General features: G+C 44.5%; 1 protein-coding gene across 10 annotated transcripts in view; it reads right to left on the bottom strand.

Moving 5' to 3' along the window:
- LOC147437150 (uncharacterized) overlaps nucleotides 1–17,736 on the bottom strand; it is a 137,036-nt gene extending 119,300 nt beyond the window's left edge. For 6 of the 10 annotated variants that reach the window (XM_086486767.1, XM_086486762.1, XM_086486765.1 and 3 more), the window contains exon 1: nucleotides 17,565–17,731. The gene's annotated coding sequence lies outside the window, so the exon portion shown is untranslated. The other 4 variants (XM_086486768.1, XM_086486761.1, XM_086486763.1 and 1 more) reach the window with 3 other exon arrangements.
- Nucleotides 17,737–25,343: the final 7,607 nt, after the last annotated feature.

A 25,343-nucleotide genomic window follows, 5' to 3' on the forward strand; every position in this document is an offset into this window, starting at 1 on the left:
GGCCCGCTGCTTCCGCATCTTTGAGGCTCGCCCTGTGCCACTAGCAAAGACTGTTCGCGATTTTTGGCTAGAGCTGATCCATACTCTCAGAGGAGAGCTTGAGGGACTATAGGGCGGCTCCGACCACATGCGGGAGCACAGAGAGGCTTTCCTTCGACTCTGGCGTCCTGGGCCTTTTTACACCATGGTCCAGGGAGTACTCCGATGGCATTACCGACCGCCTGTGTGGCTTTTCCCTCCCCCCATTTCTTGATTTAGCCCCATTGTACATATGCTAGTTTTTTCATTGAGAGAGTCTCCCATCATGGTTGTTGTAGCCCTCTCTTGAAGAGGTGGTTGTAGCCCTATGGGCAGTTTCAGTAACTAATAGAAGGATCTTTTTCTCGGAAAAAAAAAACTAGTGTCGCCACTGAGTAAGAGTATGGATCACTGCCAATAGCTCTTTTTCATGTATCTGTGCAACCATTTCAAGACGTAAAAACATCCTGCTCTCATAAGCAATTACATGGCCTTCTTGGATCAAGACTGCTCCCAATCTAAGACCACAGGCATCACTGTAAACTTCAAATGGCTTTTGCAAGTCTGGTAAGGCCAACACGAGTCCAGTAGTCAACTTTTCTTTGAGAGTCTCAAAGGATGCAATCTCTGTAGGTCCCCAAAAAAAAAAGAACTCCTTTCTGAGTCAACATATGCAAAGCAGAAACTATCTCTACAAATTTACAAATGAACCACCGATAATATGAGCACAAGCCCACATAAGCTTCGAGCCTCATGAACGTTCTTCAAATCATGCCAATAACGAATAGTCTCAATTTTGGGCGGGTCCATCTTTACTCCTACTTCTGAGACGATATGTCCCCAAAAGTGTATCTCAAGGAAGAAAAAATTTGCTCTTTTTCATATTTATAACCAATTTATGCTTTCCATAGTGCCTGTAAAACTCTCTAAAAATTCCAAAAGTCGTCTTGAAAGCTGTCTTGTAGATGTCTCCAGGAGCAATTCATATCTGATGATAACCACTCTTCATGTCAATTTGGCAAGTAGAATTCTGAAGTCTGTCGAGTATATCATCGATCCTGTAGCAGGGCTACAGTGTCACTGGCATGGGACAAGCAGTTAGTTGCAGTTGGGCTTGAGTTCACACTGGGCGGACTCTCGCCTGGGCAGTGACACGTGGCAAGTGTTACGGATGGCGGTCTAGTGGACACCGTGGCCAGATCACCACCACCTCAATTAGGAGATAGGCTTAGCTGGATTGGGATATCTGCCAACTGTTGGTGACTCTTTAGGAGATACATATGAGTGGTTGGTTGGGGATGCATCATCATCTACTTTTGTGTGGTCGGTCTTCTAGAGTCTATCACCTTCTTGAGTTGTACATAGCACGTCGGCACCATCCCTGCACAGTTGAGCCTCGACACCCTCATTATACCTATGAGATCTGGGCTAAAGCTCAGTGTGCTGTCATGCCAGAGTCTGTATCGATTTCTATGAATTTGTCGATGTTCATGTTCACGTTCTATTGAGTCGTACTGTTGTTGCTCTGTTGTTCATTGTCTTCTGTGTTTGCATTCTGTGGAGTGAGATATTCACACACATTGCACTGAGGAGCACCCACTATAGAGATCACGACACATTATCTCCGCTACAGGTGCTCTCATTTTTGGCACACCCAGTGGAACCTCAACTGAAGTTTCACTCCACTGTGCTACAAGTCGAGGAGCTAGCTCGTTTAAGTTGTCGCCTGTGTTGGTCTGGACTAGAGTAGTCCAGCTTGGTCTGTCTAGCTCAATACTAGAACAGCTAGTCTAGTCTCTCATCCTGGCTCGTCTTGGTGTAAGTCTCTCGTCCTGGTCTAGTAGTCTCTAGGCTGGGTCTAGTCCTCTCTCGTCCAAGTCTAGCCAGGGCCAGGAGGTCTAGTCACTCGCCCTGGTCTAGTGGGTGTAGTCCTCTCTCGTCCACGTCTAGCCACGAGGTCTAGTCACTCGCCTTGGTCTAGTGGAGTCTGGACCAGTGTGCAGTAAGTAAAGGTCTTTGTGCTCAAAGCTTGGGAGGGCTCTTGGTTACTGCATGACACATACAAGGCAGTCAAAAGAGCGACAAAGCCCACTACTAAGTCCTTTGAAGTACTACCACAGGAAGCATCAACCCTTTTTGCCAAGCAGAAGTCCACCAGCCCCATTACCCGTACCTTCTCCCTCAACCAGTTCTACACCTCCCCAGTCACCTCCATCAATAAACTTCTCACCCATTGTGTTACAGCAAGCTCCAATGCAACAAGCTCCTGCACAGACAACGATGGAGGAGCTCACAAGCGTTCTAGCTAAGGTGAATATTAAGTTTCCGAATTTCAAGGGTCTCTCCACAGAGGATGCTGACGACCATGCCCGGAGGTTTGTTTCTCTCTGCAGAGGTCGCGGCCTCAACCGAGAAGATGCCTACTTAGTACTCTTTCCCATCTACCTTGGATGGTTTAGCAGAAAGTGGTACAGTCAGTTTGCAGAGAACCACTTTGCGACTTGGGCCACTTTACGACAACAGTTTTGTGAAGCTTTCAGACCAGGGGACTTCCAGGAAAAGGTCCTGGACGAGTTGGCCAACCTGATGCTCCAGCCAAATGAGACTTTTGCAGAGCTCATGACCCGAACAAAGTCTCTGGTGGCCAAGCTTCCTCAGCAATCGGGTGAATTTATGGTTAAGAAGTGGGTGGAGAAGGCTCTTCCAAAAACTTCCCAACAAAACTTCCGAGAGAGTCTGCGACGTGACGCCACTCTGGAGGAGTTTGTCGCAGTTGCTACTAGGATAGAAGGAGCTAGGAAGCTGTTCACCAACTCCCCTCGAGTAGAGACCCCCTCAGTCTTTTTGTAAAGTCCTTTTGATCCGTTAACTTCTTTACGCAGGGAATTGGAAGCCGTAAAGTTACAGCAAGCTCTTCAAGAGGAGAGGTCCTTTTCTCTTAGACAGGAGAAGCCTCCACATCACAAGGCATTGGAACAGATCAAGCGCGAGCTAGAAGAGCGTCTTAGCAAGAGACTAAGGCTATGGTTTGGTGTAGCTCATGCCGCTCTCCAGGGCACCCTCCACGTGAATGCCCCCTTCAGGTTTACTGCCACTTCTGTGAAAAGTCTGGACACGAGGACAAGGATTGCTACTACCTCAAGGGATTGCGACAAATATAGCAAAGTCTTGGTCCTACTCTTCAACAAGGGCCACCACCTGCATCCAACATGGTTTCCCCCTATGGCCATCCAAACCACATGCCACCTTTGCTGACAGCCCCTCCTATGCAAGGTATGCAAAGCACTTTCCCTCTCAGAGCTTTTATCATACCCATGCTCCCTCATCGCCTCAAAGCTTCTATGCTTCCACCTCCAACTCCATGCACCAGGAGCAAGGACCACCTCGCCCTTCGACTCGCCCATTGAATCGGCCCATTTGGTGCTACAGATGTGAGGAATATGGTCGTTACCAAAGCAAATGTCCCCTGCCCGAAGGGTCCCCTCCCTGCCGTCATTGCCCGGAAACGAAGGATCACTACAGTAAAAGGATTGCCCTAAACTTCGTGTATCCACGGCTTCGAAACCAAGTCAAGGCCAAAATGAGTTTACCTTTCCCAAGCTCAATTTGATAGCAGTTAGCACCATTCCTCAGCCGTCCCCCTTCTGCCCATGTGGTTACCTCTCAAGATAAGCTGCAGTTGGTAGAGGAGCCAACACACGTCCTCACTCAGGCCCAGAGAGCCGCTCTCGATCTTAGCATTCCAGCACGTTCAACTCCCCACACATTCTCACAACAGTGGATACCCTACCTTCAGCTGTTGACAAGCCATCACCCAATGACAAGCAAGAATCCAAATCTTTGCTCTCCGATATTGATGAAGCCTTCTTGGAAGTAGTTTCAGATCTACAAAAGATCAAGGTACCAAAGAAACCTCTGGTAGAAAAATAAAAGCTTACAACAGAGACAATCTCGAAGAACACCTTCCAACTAATGTCCCTCTATGACATGTTGCGGCTAGATGCGAGTTTTGACATACTTGCTGTTATTCAATCACTTTACCCCGAGCAAGTCCTAGTGGCGGGCACCTCCTAGTGCGACCATCAAAGTCCTATATGATATCCCATCCCGCTGCTCCCCTCACTGATTATAGAAGCCCTCGTCTCACCATGTCCGTCTGGGGACAGAAATTCTCAGGAGTGATAGTGGATGGTGGATCTGGCATCAACCTGATGCCTGAGTTCACTATGTTAGCTCTAGGTCTACACCCTACTCGCCTTGCTCCCTTCACAGTTACATTGGCCGACCAGCGGACAGTCTACCCAGTGGGCATAGTGGACAATGTGCCTCTGCAGATACAAGACTTTACCTTTAACTTGGATTTTGTTGTGGTTCGTCTTCCACAGGTTGAGGGCGGATTTCCCTTGCTCATCGGTAGACCATGGCTGCGACATACTAAAGCACTTCATGATTGGGGAAACGATGCCATGTGGATACATACTCCTAGCTCCCTGATGCAACCCATTCGCCTAGAAGGAGGCATGGATCCCGTCGTGCAACATAGTTCTTTGTCCCTAGAAACCAACCATGGATTGGACCAGCCTACTCCACCTGACAAGTCAGACGAAGATCTGCTAGAGTGGTTGGACGCTACCAAATCTATGCCTTGTTATGGAGTCACTATTCACTCTTTTCCTCAAGGTACACCCTCTTCCAATGCTTCCACAGTAACTAAACCTAATGAGCCAGCTGAGCCAACTCAAAGGGCAAAGGTCACAAAAGCTACTCAAGAAATCTCCTCTATAGGAGTTCACCCCCAGCTCAACATCAGCCCCATTGGTGTCTGCTTCTCCGACCAGAACAAAGCTCTCCTCTATCTAGGGAACTCCCCTTCACAGAGCTTCCTCAAGACGGGATACAACAAAGTTGTGTTGTTTTCAAGCTGGATGAATTCCCTGCTCATGATGTCTCTCTGCTCCTTGACACAGTAACCTCTTCACCTACAAGGTGATTAGGTACGTAATTTACAAAAGAGAATTTCCTATTGTAACGGTAATGTGCTCGGAAAGCTTTTTAATTTAATGTGGCTTAAACAGGTTATTGAAGGAGCAACTTCTCCCGGCTGGCAATGAAATGCCCCCCTCCAGGCCATACGCAAAGCAACTTCTGACCTTAGTTGGCTTGGACTACAACAAGATTCATGCATGTCCAAATGATTGCATTCTTTTTCGCAATGAATACGCAGATCGTCTGTCGTGTCCTAAGTGCGGAGCAATGCGCTACAAAAATGATAAAATCAAAGAAAGTGCCAACAAATAGCCTGTGCTCTGAAAAATCATGTCCATCATCCGATTAAATGTCGCAGGAGCATTGGTTAAACCAAAAGGCATCACCAAAAACTCAAATAACCCAAAAGTCGTCCGAAAAGCTGTCTTATAGACGTCTTCCGGCGCGATTCGGATCTGATGATATCCACTCTTCAAGTCAATCCTGCTAAAGCACGAGGATCCCTGTAACCTGTCGAGTATATCATCAATCCTAAGAATCGGAAATCTGTTCTTGATGGTGATTTTGTTGAGAGCTCTATAATCGATGCACATTCTCCAAGATCCGTCTTTCTTCAAATCCAACAACAGTGGAGAGCAGTACTGTGAAGTACTAGGCTGGACAAGACCCTTTTCCAAGAGGTCTTTCACCTGGTTCATAATCTTTTCAATCTGTACTCGGCTCACACGGTAAGGTGGCCGGTTCGATGGCGTGCTTCCAGGTATCAGATCAATGGTTTGATTTTCAAGCCCTCTAAAAAGCAATCGGCATGAGTGTGGAGAAAAAAATCTTGGCGTTCTTTTGTTCAGGTCAAAACATATTCAACCTTTATCCATCGTTCAGTTCTCTCCCAAAAGAATGAGTAAAGAAACTGAAGTTCATCAAGTACAATCTCTGAGCCCTTCATTTGTCAAAGTCGCTTTCTCGGCCCGGTAGTCAACCATGGCATATTCTGGTGGTACCAAGGGATTCCGACTGAACGTCACTCGCGTGCCCTGAACACCCCTGTCATTGCAAACGAAGTTTTCCAATGCTCGGTGTAATGGCAACATCCCATCCGGGTGCCAGTCGAACTACCTCCGCCTGTGGCGTCAGTCTGTCGAGCGTAATTCCAAATCGAGCCGCCAATTCCAAGTGAAAAGAAGTTGGCCTTGGCTCCTTCAAAGAGCTTCCTGATCCTTCACTTTGCCCCAAAAGCGGCAAAGTTTGTACTTTCATTCATTTATTTCGGTTCAGGTCCCACGCCATGTGGTACCAGTTCTGCTTTTTATCTGCCTTTTCTGCCACCTTCCTCAGCTGCTCTCGAACTCTCAGGTCTGTTGTCGTTCTTATCATTCTATTCTTTCTGTGCCTTTTTAAGGGCACTTCGCGGAGATATGTCCATGTTTCCCGCATCCAAAGCACTTCCCCTCTCTAATGAAGCGAGCTCTCTCTCCTCAAGAGTAAGCTTGGGTCGTGCATCGTTTTTCTCTGGTTTGCTCTTTTTCTTTCTACTTTCATTCCCAGAAGTCTGTTCGGCTCGTTGTGTCATGGCCTCATCTGTGGGGTAGGTCAGACTGCCAGAGTGAATGGCAAAGCCCCGCTTCGCATGACTCATCAACTCCTGAATAGAAGCTGACTTCTGTTCCAAGCAGTGATCTCGGATCTCTGTAGGTAGACCTCAACTCCTGAATAGAAGCTGACTTCTGTTCCAAGCAGTGATCTCGGATCTCTGTAGGTAGACCCAAGGTAAACCGCTCAATCTGTTCTCTGACGTGATCTTCTTGAATGAAGAGGCGGGTAGAAAAGAGCTCCAGAATCTTTCACAATAAGCATTGATTGTATCCTTCTTGGTCATCCGAAGATGGTTCCAAGCAGCTCGTATATCTCGTTCATACTCTTGCGTTAACCAACAAGAAATAAAAAGCTTCTTAAATTTCAGCCATTTAACTGGCGCATTCTTGTTTAACAGAAGAGTGGACCACCAAGTGCGAGCATTCCCCTTAAAGCAAGAGACAGCTCTCCAAATCTTGGAAAGCTCTGAGTAGCGTCCTCCCGCGAAAGCGATGTCAAACTTCTGTATAAAAGACAAAGCCTTCGAAGCATCTGAGTATCCTGAGAAAGTGTCAAATTTAATTGACTGTCCACCTTCCTTAAACTCTCGGACTTTCTTGCTTTTATCTTCCAGAAAGTCATACTGGTTGGCTTTATAAAAATTCTTCTTGTTCGCATAAAAGTTTCCGTCATCAGAATCTGAGCTGTCTGTAGACGAGTCCTCAGTAGAACTGTCAATCTCTAGGCAAGATTTAGATTTCTTTGCCTTTCTCATGCCCTTTCCGAAGCGTTGCTTCTTGCTTCGCTTTTTATCTTTTCTGTCTTCTTCGCTCGAATCCGAGGAACTAGAAGAACTATCAGAAGAAGAAGAAGAAGAAGAATTGGGTACTCCTTCAAATCGAACACGCTTCTTCTGTTTCTTTGCCTTGTCAAATGTCGACTGACGACCCAAATAACTTGGAAAGTCAGTGCTTTTCTTTTTCTTTTTGCCATGCTTTTTGGCTTTCTTCTGTGCGCCAAAAAGCTGAGAAATCCGTGCATCAACCACCTCTTCTAGTTCCTTCTCTAAATATTGTTTGGGATCAGAAGGTTTCTTGAAGCAGATTTCGGGGGTGGTGTAGTGGTTTTCTGCCACTGCTCATGCACTTCCTGAAAAGAAGTCTCGCTCATATATTTTGCAAATTTGGGATCCTTCGCAAAATTGAGCATCATCTTCGTTGCATCGCCGATTAATTGACGACGCTCCATCTCTTGTCTCTCCGCCTGAGTAGGCCGAGGCGGGCCATACTCTCTGCCTGAATCTTCGTTGTGATCCCAACCCGCATCTCCACATACAGAGGGAGTCGATTGATCCTTGCGTGAAGCCATAGGTGCCGCGGAAAAAAAATTTGGGGATCGGATTTCCCGTAGAAGAGAAATCGGCCGTGCTCTGATACCACTATAACAGACTTGGACACTCCAAGTCAAGAATCAACCGCCACAGCACCAAATAACCACTTCAAAACAATTCACAGATCACAATAGATTTACACTGGCCCGGCGGAGTTCCGTGCCTAGAGATATTGGCCCCAAAGACTGGTGCCCCTTTCGGTATTTCTTTTTCTATTAATCAATCTTCAAAGTACAAGAGAGCGGTTAGGGTTTCACTCTCAGAGTCTGCGTCTAGATGCTTTGAGAAGTGAGGCCCTCACCACTAATTTAAAGGTTACAAGGGATGCCCAAAAGCAGAGCCCCAAAAGCTTGAAAACAAAAGCCTGAAAGCAAAAGCTCTTTTCCCTCTCTCACAGAGAGCTTCTGAAAGCAAAAGCAAATTCTCTCTCTCTTTCTCATTGCGTAGAGAAAAAGCGAAATTTGCGTCGCTCATCTTTAAATATATATATTTATATTTTTTTTGCAGCCTCCGCGATTTTCGAAAATTAGGGTTTTTGTTAAAAATTAGGGTTTGCAGGAATTTTAAAGTTCCTGGCAGAAATTAGGGTTTCTGCTGTCCGTAGCCACGTCATCACTTTGTGACACTCAGTCTCTTCTTCTCCAAAGCATGACACACATGATTTGCATGATGATGATTTGAACGACAATGATAAGCATGATGATTTGGATGGACTGTTATTGACAGATTTAGCAAACAGGCTCATTTCATTCTAGTGAAGAAAACAGTCAAGCCGGATCACTTAGCGAGACTGTTTGTGGCCCAGATCTTCAGATTACATGGTATGCCTGAGACGATTGTCTCCGATAGAGACCCCAGATTTACGAGTTTGTTTTGGAAGGCAATATGGGAGAACATTGGCACGCGGTTGCAGTTCTCGTCATCGTTCCACCCGCAGACTGATGGGCAATCTGAGATTGCAAATTCAGTGGTTCTAGATTTATTGAAGTCTTATATCTCAAATCAGAAGACTCAATGGGAAAGATACTTACCTTTGGTGGAATTTGCCTACAATAACACGATACACTCTTCGACAAGGAAGGCGCCATTTGAGATTGTTGAAGGTGCTGCGAAGGTTCCACCCTTCCTAAGCACGAAAGATAAGATCTTTGAAGCGGATGAATATACGCGAGATTTGGATACGGCTTTTTCCAAGGTTCGCGAGACTTTGCTGAAGTCTCAAGAACGACAGAAAAAGGCAGCGGATCGCCATCGTCGCGATATGAAATTGAAGGAGGATGATTGGGTGCTCTTACGTTTTGAGAAGGCACGCCTACGAAAGAAAAAGGGAAAGGAGAGGCTTTTTTCAAAGCTTAATATGCGATACTACGGACCTTTCCAGATCACTGAAAAGATAAATGATGTCTCCTTCCGATTGAAACTGCCAGATACTTGGAGGATTCACAATGCATTCCATGTGAGTCTCTTGAAACCTTTTAAAGGTGATGTGCCTGATGATGGGGAGCCTGATGAGCAACCAAAAGTGGAAGAAAACAAGAAGATCCTTGTTCTTGAACAGATTTTGGCACATAACGATACGAAGAAAGGTAAAGTCCGAAGGCGGTTCTTGGTTAACTTCAAGAACTTTTCTGCATTTGATGCGAAGTGGATGGAGGAGGAGGACCTAGCAGATACTCCTCGGATTGTGAAACTTTACCTCGATGTTTTGGTTTAGCATAGTCTACTCCAAACGGAACCCAGAATTCAGCTTGGCCGGATATCTGGTGCAGTGGGATGCACAAGAGGGGAGTCACTCCGCTCCTTTGTCAATAGATGCCTCGATTTTGATACTAAAGTCACTGATGTCTCTTTGAGCTTCAGGGATACTGATAGCTGACAGTATTCTGCTGAATGACTTTATGAAATGGAATTCCTCATAATGATACTGATTTGTTCTTGACTTCTTTTGAGTGCAGGAACTGATAGCCGAAATGACTGCAGCATTTTGGTCTGATAGACATGGTTGCAATAGGGGTTAGTCAATAGGACATCGATGAGGTCCCGATTGGACCTAGATGTGATTGCTAGCTACATTGCCGATAAATCATGGTCTAAGATCCGAATGAATGTTGAATGTCATGTGATGTCCTGTGATGTCTAGTGATGTCCTGTGATGTCGTGTGATGTGACTGTCGATTTGGTACATGTGCTAGATGTGTGTTCCTAGTACGTAGGTACTAACAATCAATGTCTGCTAAGACGGTTTATGGCTTTTGTCGGTTTTGCAAGCGTAATCGCGGTCGATTACAATGCTTTCAAGAGGGGGGTATGTCACAAAGTGATGGCGTGGCTACGGACAGCAAAAACCCTAATTTCTGCCAAAAACCCTAAAATTCCTGTAAACCCTAGTTTTTGACAAAAACCCTAATTTTCGAAAATCGCGGGGGCTGGAAAAAAATAATAATAATAAAGATGAGCGATGCAAATTTCACTTTTTCTCTACGCAATGAGAAAGAGTGAGAATTTGCTTTTGCTTTCAGAAGCTCTCTGTGAGAGAGGGAAAAGAGCTTTTGCTTTCAGGCTTTTGTTTTCAAGCTTTTGGGGCTCTGCTTTTGGGCATCCCTTGTAACCTTTAAATTAGTGGTGAGGGCTTCACTTCTCAAAGCATCTAGACGCAGACTCTGAGAGTGAAACCCTAACCGCTCTCTTGTACTTTGAAGATTGATTAATATAAAAAGAAATACCGAAAGGGGCGCCAGTCTTTGGGGCCAATATCTCTAGGCACGGAACTCCGTCGGGCCAGTGTAAATCTATTGTGATCTGTGAATTGTTTTGAAGTGGTTATTTGGTGCTGTGGCGATTGATTCTTGACTTGGAGTGTCCAAGTCTGTTACACTGAGAGAGTCTCCTTTCCCTAAATCTCTTGCATCTGTGCCTGAACTTGAGAAAAGAGCCGCAAGAACTCTTTGTTGTGTCGGTCGCTCTGTTCTTGTCTTGCTTTGGCTTCCTTTCTTGCTGCTTCTCTTTCTGCTCTTCTTTCTGCATGTCTGCGTTCATTCTTTCTGCATATCTTGCTTTGCGTTCTAACTTCCTTTTCATAAACATTTGGTCCAACTCCTCCATAGGAATTAGTGTAATCCTTGGCGTAGATGGGAAAGGGGGAGGGTCGGAAAAACCTCCTGGTGGGGAAAATTCTTCTTCGCCTCTCTAATGCTCATCACCTGAAGGCGAAGTATCCATTCCGCTTCGGGTGACGACCATGCACTATGATCTTTGGTTCTTAAGTTCACAAGGAACTTGGGTTCTTGAGGGTCTTGGGTTCTTGGGTTCTTGAGGGTCTTGAGGTTCTTGGGTTCTTGAGGTTTTCTTTCGCTTGCAAACCGTGTTTGAGAAGGATCTTCTCTTCACCCGAGTTCTTCTCTTTTCCGCGGGCGCACCCCTTGGCGGCCTTGCGCTCACACCAAGGTTGCTTTTTCCCACCTCACGTCGATTGGTTGGCCGCCAAGTGCACGGTCCACTCTCAATGAGTGAAAAGAGACACAAGGGGAGGCTGGACAAGCCCTTCTTTCCTGGGATTCCTGTCACTCTTCAAAAAACACGATTAGGAATCAACACGCCCAAGCGAACTTGGGTTCGTGCGACCGCAACAAGCAAAAAAAATGGTTCTTGTGGTTCTTTCCTTGAGTGATACAGAACACTGCCAAAGCTCTGATACTAATGTTAGGTGCAGCGGAATGAATGTTTGCGCTTTGCTCAAGATGAGTGCTCCATAGTGTGCTCAAGGTTCCTTTTTGTTCTTATGGAAGGTAGAGCTTTCCGTTCTTAATGAAAGAGTGCTATGATCACAAACAAGTGAATGGACACTATGCGTGCAAGTGAATGAGACTGAGATAGAGAGCGAATAGAGATACGACACCAGAGAAGTTGTAAAACCCTCCTCCGAAGGCCCCACTCTTGTCGGCGAGAGTGGTCTACTTATGATTGCACAAACTGGTACAATGATGATGCATATGACTAATGCAACTCGAGGCTATGTCGGTGATGACGACGGGGACGACGAGACCGACCTAAGGGCTGAAATCTGCAATCTTTCTACTGCTGTCCAAAAACGCTATGGGCTGAAATCTGCGACTAGTCCAAAAACGCTGATTGTGGGACTGTTTTCGGTGGGTCTTTGACACTGAAAATCTGCAGGTTTAGGGCTGAAAACTGAGGTTCTGAAGGGCTGAATCTGATGGTCTATCCGGGCTGAATCTGCTACTCCTTTAGGGCTGAATCTGCAAGTACTTCATTGAGGAAAAACGCTGCAAATGTCTGCTGAAAATCTGTAATCGTTGGGTCATGCAAAAACGCTAGGCTGAGGTATTTCAAAAAAAGCTAGCTTGCTGGTCTTCTGGCAATGATCTGCTGATGAGAAAACGCTAGGTCTGAGCTTACTTGCGGCGAGGGTCTGCTGATGCAAAAACGCTAAGAGATGTTGCTTCTTCTTGCTTGGTGGGGGAAACCGCCAAGGGGTCTTGTTGAGAAGTTGCCTGCTGAGCTTGGCTCCTGTTGCCTCTTCTGCCATTTACTGCTAACTTGGGTTTGCTTATATATTAACTTACCCAATTTGCCCTACCTACTTTCCAACAAAAGTCACTTAAAAATAATAAGTGAAAAATGTCAAAAATAGGGAAAATAGGCTAAAATCACTGGAAAATTCCCCTGACTGATTCTGATGGATTCTTATGGGAATGCTTATGATCATGCTGTGTGCAACCAAAGGATATGCATCTACACTAAGTGACTGGGCATGCACGGTCTACGAATAGACTCACAAAAGTGCCAGATCACTTCTAATCTAGACTGACTGGACGGACTGAACCCTTGTTATGCTGTAGCTTGTCCACGGACACATAGGGTTGGATGTGTCACGTGACAATTGTCTTCTGTGTTTGCATTCTGTGGAGTGAGATATCACGCACATTGCACTGAAGAGCACCCACTACAGAGGGCACGACACATTATCTCCGCTACAGATCCTCGTAGTGTGGAAATCTATTCTGGTTCATTGTTTCTTTATTTTAGCCTCGGCTAACTCTGTAAGGTGGTCGGTTCAATGGTGTACTACCAGGAATCAATCATGTGATCTTCAGGACGTGAAGGAGGCAACACGCCTGGTAAGCCTTTAGAGAAACAATCAGCCTCTATTACAAAAAATCTTGTTGTTCCTTTTCGAGGTCAAACATATTCGACCTTCAATCGTCATTCAGTTCTTTCAAGAAAATCGAGTAAAGAAAAGTGAATTTCATCGAGTACAATCTCTTTGCCTTTCTCATTTGTCAAAGTCGCTTTCTTAGTTCGATAGTCAACCACGGCGTTGTTCTTGTGGTACCAAGGGATTCCTAGGAGGACATCACACCCTTCCAAAGGCATGATATAAAAGTCCTCGTGTCCTAAATACCCCCGACAATGCAAACGAAGTTTGCCAATGACAGGTGTAATGGCAACATCCTGTCCGGGTGCCCCTAGGACTCCCTCCGCCTATGGCCTTAGCCTATCGAGCGTAATAAGTCGAATCGTCAATGAAGTTGGCCTTGGCTCCTCCATCAAACAAAATGAGAGCTTCTTGATCTTTCACTTTGCCCCATGTGCGGCAAAGTTTTGTGCTTTCGTTCATCTGATTCGGGTCGGTCCCCACGCAATGTGGTGTCAGTTCTGCTTTCATCTTTCCTTTTCTTCCACACTCGGCTGCTACTTTGTAACTCTCAAAGTTTATCTTCTGGTGGTCCTTTGGTTCATTTTCTTTTCAAGAGTTCTTGTCCATCTCTTTCTGCGAGTACAGGTTCCGCTTTTCTGCACTCATCTGTCCTTTCGGCTTTCCTCCCAACCTGAGAGAAGAAGCAATGGCCACATGCCTTCTCGAGTAAATCTTATCAACCGGGTAATTCTTCAGGTGTTTCGCAAGTCTCGGGTCTATGGAGTACTTCATCAATCTTTTCACAGATGTGTCAACCTACAGTTGACATTTGTACTCCGCTCTGGCAAACTTTTCCACCAAGAATCTGTCCAAATCTTCATTCTTTTCTTCAGTTCCCGCGCCAAATTTCAACTTTTCTTTTGCCTGCCCACCTACAGGTGTTATCTCTGTCAGATTCTCCAAGAGAACCCATGTGTAATCTGGGATTCTTTATGGCTTTATGCCCTGTAAGACAGAGCGATGAAGACGGGAGCACGCCCGATGCGCGATGTACGAAGGGTGGGAGTGGCTAATAAGTCCGGGGTCAGGACACGAAGATTCTTTAAAAAAAAAAACCTGCATGTGCTGCAGAAAGGATCAGATCCTCCATAGAAGAAGAATCTTTCTGTGCTCTGATACCACTGTAACCGGCTTGGACACTCCAAGCGAGAAATCAATAGCAACACACGAACAGAAACTTCATAATCATTGAACTTTAATAGAGAGAGAGAGAGAGAGACAAAGAGTAGACACAGCCCGACTGAGTTCCGTGCCCACAAGTATTCGCCCCAAAGTCTAGCGCCCCTTTCGGTATTTATTTTTCATTAATCGTTGCAAAGTACAACTCTCGAGGGACCCTGCTCTCAGACTCTGTGTCCACATGCTCTACAGAGTGAGGCCCCAAGGGCTCTTATAAATTTACAAGGGATGCCCCAAAAGGAGAGCCCCAAAAGCTTTTAAACTCAAAAGCAAATAGTTCCAAAGGCAACTGGTCAAAAATCTGCCAACAAAAAGCACAATGAATTCCGTACAGATCTACCATGTCATCATGTTGTCAGCGCAATTCGTGGAACTGCCACGTCATCAACCTGTCAACGCATTTTATGATCGTCCATACTATCCTCCCATGTCAGCAGTTCTGCCATACTGCCACGTCATCTGTGTAGCCGGTGTGTGTCCGGGTAGCACTGCCACGTCATCAATTTGTGACACACTCACAACTTTATCAGTTGGGAGAGGCTAGAAAACTAAACCATAAGGAACATAGTGGACACATGTCAGTAGGAGATCAACCTATTGGTCAACACACACTCCAGAAGCTAATTCCCAACTGGAGGGCGCCCGAGAGAGAGAGAGAGAGAGAGAGAGAGAGAGAGAGAGAGAGAGAGGACTGAGTTTTATCATTGGTGAGTGGAGTTTTAGGTTCACAGCTTTCATGGAAAGCTTGCCTTCTACCTTGTCTCATCTAGCACGACGATTCCGCTCCCATGCATCTCTCTCCCTCTTATACATATGGTTATGCCCCACTAGTTGGACCCTCAGATGATTGTACAGTCTTGTGGGTGTCATGCACATTTGCCAAGGCAAGGGCCTTCTAAACAGGAACTGGATTAGCTAATTGCTAATCCCCCACAGATATGCACAGTTCCATCATGACAGATTGCGAAACAAGAGAGCTTTCTCGCGTGAAAACTCGTCCAAATCTAAAGGGAAGTGTCCCATTGCGTGCAAGAGCTCCTGAGACACTCATAGACGTGTTTACTTTGCTCAAAACGATCAAAAACAGAGAATTCCAGCTTACTGCGTTTATTTGCAGGTTTAGGGTTTCACACCTAAACTACAAAATAACACGAGGCTTCAGGGAAGCCTTGGGGTACTTATTGAGGAGTTTGAGCACCTGTCAATGACCAAAACAGGAAATTACAGAGTGCTGAAATTTACTTACAGCTGCAAGAGGGTTGAGAGCCTGTCAGGCTAGGCCATCACAGCCTCATGAGCTCTATTGGTTTTTTGTCGTATGTACGAGCAAGAAGTACACATGTACATGTCATAGTCTCATAAAGTGCCAAGATACCCCAGTAATCTTACTCACAACACCCAAATCATACAATCTATGCATCAATCTTGCTCAAGGTACTAAATATATCACAGCTATATTAGATTCAATGTCCATGCTCTCGACCCTCCTCAATGATAGCTCTAAGTGTAAATATATGATCAAGTGTATAGACTCCTCTCTTGAATCAAGACTGTCTTTATGCTGACACCCTCTATTTGCCCAACAACAAATGAGTTCATGCTCAAGCGAAGAATTGGCCAAAGTGTGGCCTTTCATGATGGTACAATAGTTACTGGAGCATAGGATCCCCAACCTTCAAAATAGGCACAAAAGTGTTAGTGCTCCAGCTCTCATGGAAAGCCTTCAGATATGGCTCTATCAATCTGTGCCAACAAAGGTGCCACAATGTCTCAGGCATGACACAAATGTGAAATAAGTTTATAGCGTAGTCACACATTGTCCCCATGTCTCTATAGACGTGATGGGTGTAGGAGCTCATTGCTCCTGGAAGAGTCTCCATGCCTCTGGAATCTTGACTCAAGAATAGCTCATACAACTCTTGCTCAAGCAAAGTTATATAAGCTCTCTTCTTCTGCCTCACAAGGTGTCGGAAGATAATCTATGCCTATTGGTGCTTGGTGTCCGTACTCGATACCTCTCCCAAGCATAATCCAGCTCTAGTCTCTCGACACACATCGTCATACTAGCTATTCTCAGACATAGTGCCACTACTATGTCTCGTTGTACCATGAGTAGGAAAAGGCTGTAGCTGAAGCTGCATGAATAGCATCTATAAGATGTGTATAAGATGGCATGGGCATCCACCTCTGCTACCAATCTAAAGATCTCAAAATTGTAAGCCTCACCTGGCTCCCTTGAAAACTGATATCTAGGATAAGAATGTCTCTGTTGACTATCCATGGCCATGCAGTTCAGCGGCAATCCAATGTGAAAGATAAGTATGTGTGATTTGCAGCAACTCCAATAGGTCTCGTTGAACTCGAGAGCTCTTGAAAACGTGGGATAAGGGCAAGTGGGGCGAAAAAACAACCCACTATGCTGTCACGATGTGATGTGGGTCGCATGTAAATCCACCTGAAAATCACCATCTAGCTATGCCGTTGAGTATGGCTAACCCATGCATAGCTCCCATCTTTAGGAGATGGTCACCACACTGTGCATCTACTTGAATCTTCATAAACTCTCTCAGTGCCAAAATCTGTATGGTAGTATTCACAAAAATTCTCTCCTGATGTATCAACAAAGGGAACCTAACAAGAAGCTGTCTTTGCATTAAAATCCCCAACTAAATCCCCCCCTCCCCCCGTGTGCACGAATGTCAGGGCTTAGGGTTGCAACATGCTAAAGATCAATATAAACCACTCTCGAAGTGAGGACTGAGGTTGTAGTGTGCTCCAATTTCTTCACACAATGCTTGATTCTGCAATTTCTTCACACAATGCTTGATTGTGCAGCAATCATTGGTGCCCAATAGCACGTGCGAGCACAAGTGAAGGTTAGCAATTAAGGTTAGTGAAGGTTAGAGAACTAAACGTTACGGAATTGTATTAACAAAGAAGTGGGCAGTTTAAGCAGAGGGGCAGCCTACGCAAGGGCCCAGCTTGACTAAGCTACCAAATAAGGAGGTCAGAAACGCTCTCGAAGATAAAAGCATTTACCAAACACCCTTGAAAGCAAAGCACACTTTCGAAGGAAGCATGTTTCCATGTGTGCGGCTGAGTGAGCCTCCAAACAAATGTTTTTCCGTCTCTAACTGCATGCAGACTGTGTGTGTATAATTCGATAGAAGCATGCAGCTCGGAGTGAGGAGAAAGGCTGACCTTGCGCGAGGAGGAGGGTTGCAGAAGAGTCCCTTAAGCTGTCCAGGAGAACTCTTTGCGACAACAAGGAGTGATCGCAGATTCGCAGATTCTGCCGTACATGACTTTATGGTGGTCCATCACCTCACGAGAAAGAGAGAGAGCGAGAATCATATGATCCAAGGCGCACGAAACTAGATCGATCACCGCACACGTGGCCCGGGCGATAGCTGCTGGCATGGTATAGCTAATAGAGTTTGGAGGCTATTGCACTTCTGCGTGTTTGCTGCCCTGGAATGCATGGTCCACAAAAAGCTAAAGAAGGGCTTCTTAGCACAAGGTTTTAGTGTGGAGGGGTCTTTGGCTTGCCAAAGGCAAAGGCTATAGAGATGGTTTTTTTTTTTGCTGTTGAAAAATATTAAAAAATTTTAAAGATAATTTCAGTTTTTAATTTTCGTTTAAAAAAAATCTGATTGGTTGAATATGATAGTGGGCACTCATGAAATGAAGAGAGTGTAAAAACAATCATGAAAAAGATTTTGGGTGCCTCTGAAAGTGTGAAATGTTGAAGTTCTAACTAAGCTTTTACTTTTACTTGAAGTAACCTTTTGCTCGATGGTAATATTGATCCCTACTAGAAAGAGTTCACATAAAAATAAATAAATGGTTTATTCGCTTTGAAGAAACTCTCCTATTTGTGTTATGAGTGGATGCAATACATTTGGATGATGTCTCTCTCTCTCTCTCTCTCTCTCTCTCTCTCTCTCTCTCTCTCTCCCTCCATCCAATGTTGCACGATTCCAAGTTAATATTGAAAAGAGCGTTTTGGGTACTTGCCACCATGCTCAATGCTTGTCTCAAGAGACATTAGAGTATAGATAATAGGACACATATACAGAGAGGCACATCATTGACGGTTAGGCCCAATAGTCCCGATTTGGATCACTTTCTCAATGCAAAGGTGCCTTCTAAGATCTTTGTAAAGAGTTCTCCTTCAAAAGAGTATATTCCCAAGAAAATGAGTAAGGTATTACTTCAAGCTTGGCCCAATCCTAAACGTTCAAACTCACAACAAAACTCAAACCATAGGCTAATCTTTTCTTGTTGTCTACAAAACTCTTAGAATAACTACTTATAGCAATTTCATCTCTAAGGGTAGGCCTCGTGAATTTTCACTTGTTTTCATGCTACTTAGTTGTTGTTTGGTGATGAGAAGTGAAGTTGTGGCGGCATGGTCAACTGGTCTGCTTGAGTGGCAAGGAGAAAAGTGCTCCATGGCAATGTTGATTTCTGCAAGGCGTCTCGACCTTAAGGGATGGTGGTGATGGATCTTGTTTTTGGTGATGGTTGGATTCTCGTCGGCTCGATGTCAACATGGTGGCCAGGCGGTTTGGAGGTAGCAGCTTTGCCTGCTTGGTGCCATTCCGTATCGTTTTATCTGCTTCCTTCGGCTCTACTCCCTCTCCATTTGGGTGGCTTCCAGTTCAGCCAACTTTCTAGGTTAGGGTGGCTCCCTTGTTTGTCGTATCTTGTTGTTATCTGATTGTAAGATGTGGCTTGGTCTGTGAGCAAGGTTGTATGATGTAATTCTTTTTGGAATCAATTTAGTCTCTATTGCTCACATTTGTGAGTATGGCAAGGAAAAAAACTCTCCCAAATTTAGGTCGAATTTGAAGGATTTGTACGTTACATATTAAAACTTGTACAATTTTATCAATTTTCTTCAACGCAAGCTCGGAATGTAGCCAAGATTTTGTCAATTTAGAATATGCTAAAGGACAGTTTTTTGCAAACACTACTCCTAGCAAGGCTCATTTTTGAAGAGTAACCCAAATCATGCATTTCAATGTGAATTCCAACTTATTTCCATAGCTCTTCTCTCTAAAGGGTGCAAGGGCCTTTTAAGGATTTCGAAGCCTTCAAAAATGAGCCTTCCCTCTTACTTCCAATGTAGCAAGAGCCACTTAAAAGTTTCATGCAACCGATTGCCTTTGAGCTATTTATTTGTCCATTGGCTCTGGCAATGGAAGCTCATTTTGAGAGAGAGAGAGAGAGAGAGAGAGAGAGAGAGAGAGAGAGAGAAACAAGATTGAAAATTTGAGTAAGCTTCTCCCGGTCTTTCCCCTTTTGCTCCACACACTCTTCTTCTTTGTGTCCATCCCCCAAAACAGACGTATGTCCATAGACACACATACACACAAACATATACTCATGCATGTGACACGTACACAAACAAACATATACTCACGCATGAGCATGCACACACACACACACACACTTTCTCTCAAAAAATGAATGGATGTGAATACAACATTGCATTTTATTGTGCGCGTCTGTCGCATGTGTCAATACAAGGAACTTGCCGATACACCGTGTGCGAGCAACAAATGGCTCCAAGCACGCAACTAGACTAATCTAACAAGCTCAAGGGAGCAAGGGTGTGTCACTCACCGCTCTACGCTCGCCTTCGTGGAGGATTCCTCGTCGTGAAGAAGAAGGAGCCACCGTCGTGCCGCGCTCAACCGCTTCGCCGCCGCCGTGCCGTCGTCGCAATGCTCGATTACTCTCTCTCTCTCTCTCTCTCTCTCTCTCTCTCTCTCTCTCTCTCTCTCACACACACACACACACACACACACACACACACACACACACACACAAGGAGGTGAAGAAGAAGAAGATGGAGATGATGGAGATGGAGCAAGAGCACTCTTCTATTGCACAATGAAAGAATGGATGAATTTTAGGTTTAGTTGACTTTTATATGAGCTCGCCCCATTCACACTTGGGCGCCCATGCTTAGCCAACTAACCCTTTATTGTCCAGTTAGAGTGTGCCTCTCATCGGCAATCACTCTACCCTTTTCCTATTGGACCGACAAGCCCAGTACTTGACTCTACCAAATAAATAATACGACATCCATCTTAGGCGATAGGGAGTCCGTGAGCCGCGAGGGTTAACATGCCCCCCTTCCTGATGTAGATTCCGTCCTCGGAAGCTATTGAGTTGAAGCTCGTTCGTCGAGGTGGAAGAGCATTTGAGATGAATGCCCTTAGCCTTTTTCAGTCATTGCAAAATCAAACAACATTGGCACAGTAATTGCATTCTCATATACAATTAAAAAGCATATGCAGTTTTAGGCAGACAAAATGACTGGTAGCAGAATTTTAAACCATTCGTCAGCAATAAGCATTAAATTGTAATATAATCAAATGCATAAACAATTGTAAAGGTCAAAAACTAAACATGTCTTGGGTCGCTAATTTAACGGTCAAAAGACACTAGAGATCAACTATTAATATAATGGGCAAGCTTCTTAAATTTTTTTTCATCATTTTAATTTTTTAGCTTTGGGGGGTCATATAACATTGTTGTCCTCCCCAGGCTCATCACACTAGTAAACTCCCTTTACCATACTTAAGCTAAAGGTCAATAGGGACTAAGCCCACTAGAAAGCCCTAGTACATTGCACACAATGCTACCTAAATCGGATTAAGTACCTAAGTAGCCATTGATTATTAGGAAGGCATTCCCCATGGTATTAAGAGAAGATCTCTAGTGCCTAGCTTGGTCAAACTAGCTTAATCAGACTGCTTGATTTTTAAACCTAGACAAGTGATTATGACAAAAAATAACATTGAATTTAATGTTTGATACTAAGCAAATGCGGTGAATATTATGCTACCAATCACAATTAAAGCAGACAAACATGGATGCAAAAAAGATAGGGGACATGCTAATGGACAAGAAACACCTGCTTGTGTTGATGATCGCGCTTGATTTGAAAAGTGGATGAGAGAAAGATTCCATGAAGGTCCAAATTTTAATCACAGCAACACATTCCTGTACACACGAGGAGACACAAAGAATACCTCTAGGAGGCACATTAGTGGGAAAAAAGAACTTTGCTAATCACTAAACTCTAAAACAGAAACACTCCTATATTATTGTATTAATCCTACCTACCCTCCATCACTTGAGTGATGAGGATCAAAGGTGTTTCACGACATAGGTTTCTGTTTTAGTGCATTGGATATGAATGTGGTCTGGTCAATGCTTTGACTTTTATTGAGCATACTCGTTTGCTAATTGCTCTTGCTCTTTATTATTTTTGTTTTTTGTGAGTATAAGGCTTTATATATACATTCCCTAAGATTGGGAGATTGAGAGGTCGGGGAGGAAGGTTGAGAGGGAAGCAAGTGAATGATGGATGTCAGCAAACACTCCCCCCTTCCTTGGGTAGATCATACCATTTGAAATGAGCTCGTCACCCTTTGAAACCAATTGTTCCAGTTGGTAATAGGTGAGGATTTTTTCCAGTAGTTTTCTATTACCTTAGGTGCCTCATCGAGTTGCAAGGGTGGTAAGGTACTTTCCCAGGATCGAACTTGAAGTGGTTCATCAGGTGATTCTTGAACATTGGGAGGTGTGGATTGCTTTGTAGCTTCATGGAGGTCCACTATTGTAGGTGGAGGCTGCTGGAGAAGCTTTTACCTCTATGGATGCATTATATGAGGAGCTAGAAGCTTCATGGGACTCCCCCCTTCCTGAGCTAGGTGGAACAAACCGTTCTTTCTTTAGTACCTAAACTAGCTCTAGAGCGGGTGTGTAGCATTCTGTGATTTTTTTCTTTCCGCGATCGTCAATTCGTTTTGGAGCTACAGAATTGAGCTCACATGGGCCCGGTGACAAGTAAGAACACAATTTACGTTTTGGCACCCAGATTTGATCATTTTCTTTATAGTAGCCTTGGGCTTCCAATAGTCGTTTAGGAATCCATCGCAACATTTTCTTAGTTTTCTTGGAGCGAGTGGTACGTTTCTTACAAGGCTTTTTTTTTTTAGCACTAGCTATGGTCGCTAAAGAAGCTTTAGGGACCCACTTGTATGTTTTCCTTGTTATATTAGGATGAGTCTTGTCAGAAGCTATATGAATTGCTTGTAGCATATTTAAGGGTACGGACATTTCATCCCCCTCATGTGTTACCCAGGTCGTCCCCCTGTTTCCCCAAGTGTCTATGGTTGCTGCTAGGTGGACCCAATCCACATTGTCCGACTCAGTCATCCCAGGTAGTACATCCATATAAGGAGAATCTTCCCCAACATCAGTGTCTGCTTTACACGTGTAGCAATATTTCAATGGGGCCAAGTGAATTGTGGTGTCAGATCTATGATCAATTATAAACCTGTTTCCTAGAGGATGTGCTCGACCAATTACAAGATCTACTCGAATAATAGAATCTTGGAACTGCAAGTAGACATGGTTTTTAGACCAGTCATGCACCATTTTTGCTTCCCTCATGAAAGGACATCCTAAGATCATCTCAGATGCCATAGTGTGCTTGGAGAAATCCATAACAATGAAGGTAACTCTTATTTTATGTCCAAAGACCTTGGTCCTGAGATCTTCTAGCATCCCAATAGGTTTAACAATAGACCCATTGGCCATCTTTACGACTATGGTTGTGGTCGCAAGGTGAGGTCTTCCCATAGTTTCCCAACAATTTTTAGTCACAATGCTAACCCCAACGCCACCATCAAGGATTCCCTTCACAATTAATCCCTTGGTAGTGATTGGTATGGTTGCATTGGATTTATCTCCCTCAAAGTATTGTCCCAACTTGTTAAGAGGTATTTCTACAACAGGGTTCTCATCTAGGTTGGGTTGATGATCTAAGTGTTCCTCCTCTATTGGCATCTCCCTAGCTCCATCCATCTGTGCAGATTGTGGTAGCCCAACCTTCAGTTCTCCATTGAGGAAAGCTCAAAGAGCTAAGAATAGCTCAGGGTCTCCATATAGTTTGGACATGATGATGGCTCTAACTTCGGAAGCCATGAAATCCATCAATTTGGCAATATTTAATGGCACCTTTTGGGCTTCAGTCCCTTGGTGTGGGGAAGACGGGATCTCCATTTCTTTGATAGGGTCAGACAGTCCCTCTGTAAACATTCTTTTCAACAAGAAATGAGTACGCCCACTTTCCCATGACTTTAAGTCACTTTCTTCTTGGATGACACTAGGTATGATTAGGGTGTATGGACTTTCTGAGGTTGTTGTTGCATAGGGAACATTGTGTCTGTAATCTGGATCTGCCTAGGTGCTGGCTCTAGATCCCTTTGGGTATCTTCTACCAAACTCCTTAATTGCTTGACTTGCTCGATCTCCTCTGTAGGGTTTGGATAAGTTCCTATCTTTTTCTTGGATCTTGGCCATTGTGGCTCATGACTATATTCCTTGTTAGTTTCTTTCCTAGTGGTCGTTTTGGTCTCTATGGTTTCACCTGAATCAGAATCCTCTTCAGCGTCGTTCATATATACGGGGTCGTCACCAGTTCCTATGTTGGTCTTTGAACTGGGGTCTGACTTCGCTGCTTTTTGCAATCTCTTCGTTCGTGTTTTCTTTTTCTTCTGAGATTGGGAAATTGATGCTATGTCTCTTTTTTCAAGAATATAATTTTGTTTTTGGAGCATCGATCGTGTGAGTACGTTCACTGGTACCACAGGTGTACTTTGTGATGGATCCTTGGTAACCTCAATCAAGTTTAATGGCGTGATCTTCGGCGCATTTGGATTATTCGAACATTGGGCAATCAAATGATCTATGCCACATCGATTACACATGAGTATTGGCATTGTAGACGTGCTCGCTTGATTGGTTTGCATTAGTGTGGCGTTCTTTTGTAGCCTAATAGGACACTCGACCACACGATGTGGACCTCCACACTCATAGCATTGAAGAGGTGGTCTCTTGGCAGTGTAATTGATATTTTGGGCTCTTGCAACAAGAGCAGCTACTTGATAGACAGGTTTGACTTGTCCCCAATATACCTCCATGTAGTATTGTGGACTTTCTTCAAGCGCATCCATCCCATAGGCAATATTAGGGTCTATATCTTCCTCACAGCCTTCCAAACAAGCAATAGATGACTCACAATCCAATTGATTCACAAAAGTGATTCTCGGATGTGGTGGTTGCGGTCCTAGCACTGGAGGTGGTAAGGGTGTTGTTTGAACAACATTTTGGGCCCTAGGGACCATGTGTTGTGACGTTTGTTCAATAGGTGGGGCCGGCATCAATGCAAGCACTCGAGGTGTGTCTGTCCATGCTCAGGTTGGTCTATTGGCCATCGCGCCCTTAAATACTATGCAATCCTTAGCTTGATGACCATACCTCCCACAAGTATTGCAATTCCCATTGAATTTCACTCTAAAAGTAGGACATTCACTGGTACCATTGTTGCTCCCTTCTTGGATACATGTGATTGTTTTGCGGAGCACGATTGTCTCTAAGACTCTCTTGAATAGCCTTAGTGAGATTTGCTAAATTCATCTCAGATATCTTTGGCTCCTTAGCAATAGGCTTTAGGGTCATTGGTTGATGCCCCGATGCTTGCGAGCTAAAAGATTTAGGCTCAACAGACACTCTTTCTCCTTGAATCATTAAATTATCCTCCAATTGGATCGCATTGGTGGTAACTGCTTCCCAAGTGGTGATACCTCTAATGACCAGGCCATTGTAGATATCCTCATGTCGTAATCCCCTAATGAATCTGTCAAGCAATTGATTATTATTGAAGCGCTCATTTGGATTACAACGAGAATTCAAATGCTTTAAGCGACTAATAAAGTCTCTCACCGACTCTCCTTCCTCTCGTTGGGCTTTCTGGAGCTGAGAGGCTATACCCCAAAGCACTCCCTCTCGTATGTATTCTTTCAAGAACAGTCTCCTGAGAGTAGGGTAAATCGTTTTTTCTTCCACCCTTAGGGTTCTATACCAATCCCCTGCCTTCCCACTTAAGGTTAG

Source organism: Adiantum capillus-veneris, chromosome 17, assembly GCF_014529385.1.
Source record: "Adiantum capillus-veneris isolate H3 chromosome 17, ASM1452938v2, whole genome shotgun sequence".
Lineage (NCBI taxonomy): Eukaryota > Viridiplantae > Streptophyta > Polypodiopsida > Polypodiales > Pteridaceae > Adiantum > Adiantum capillus-veneris.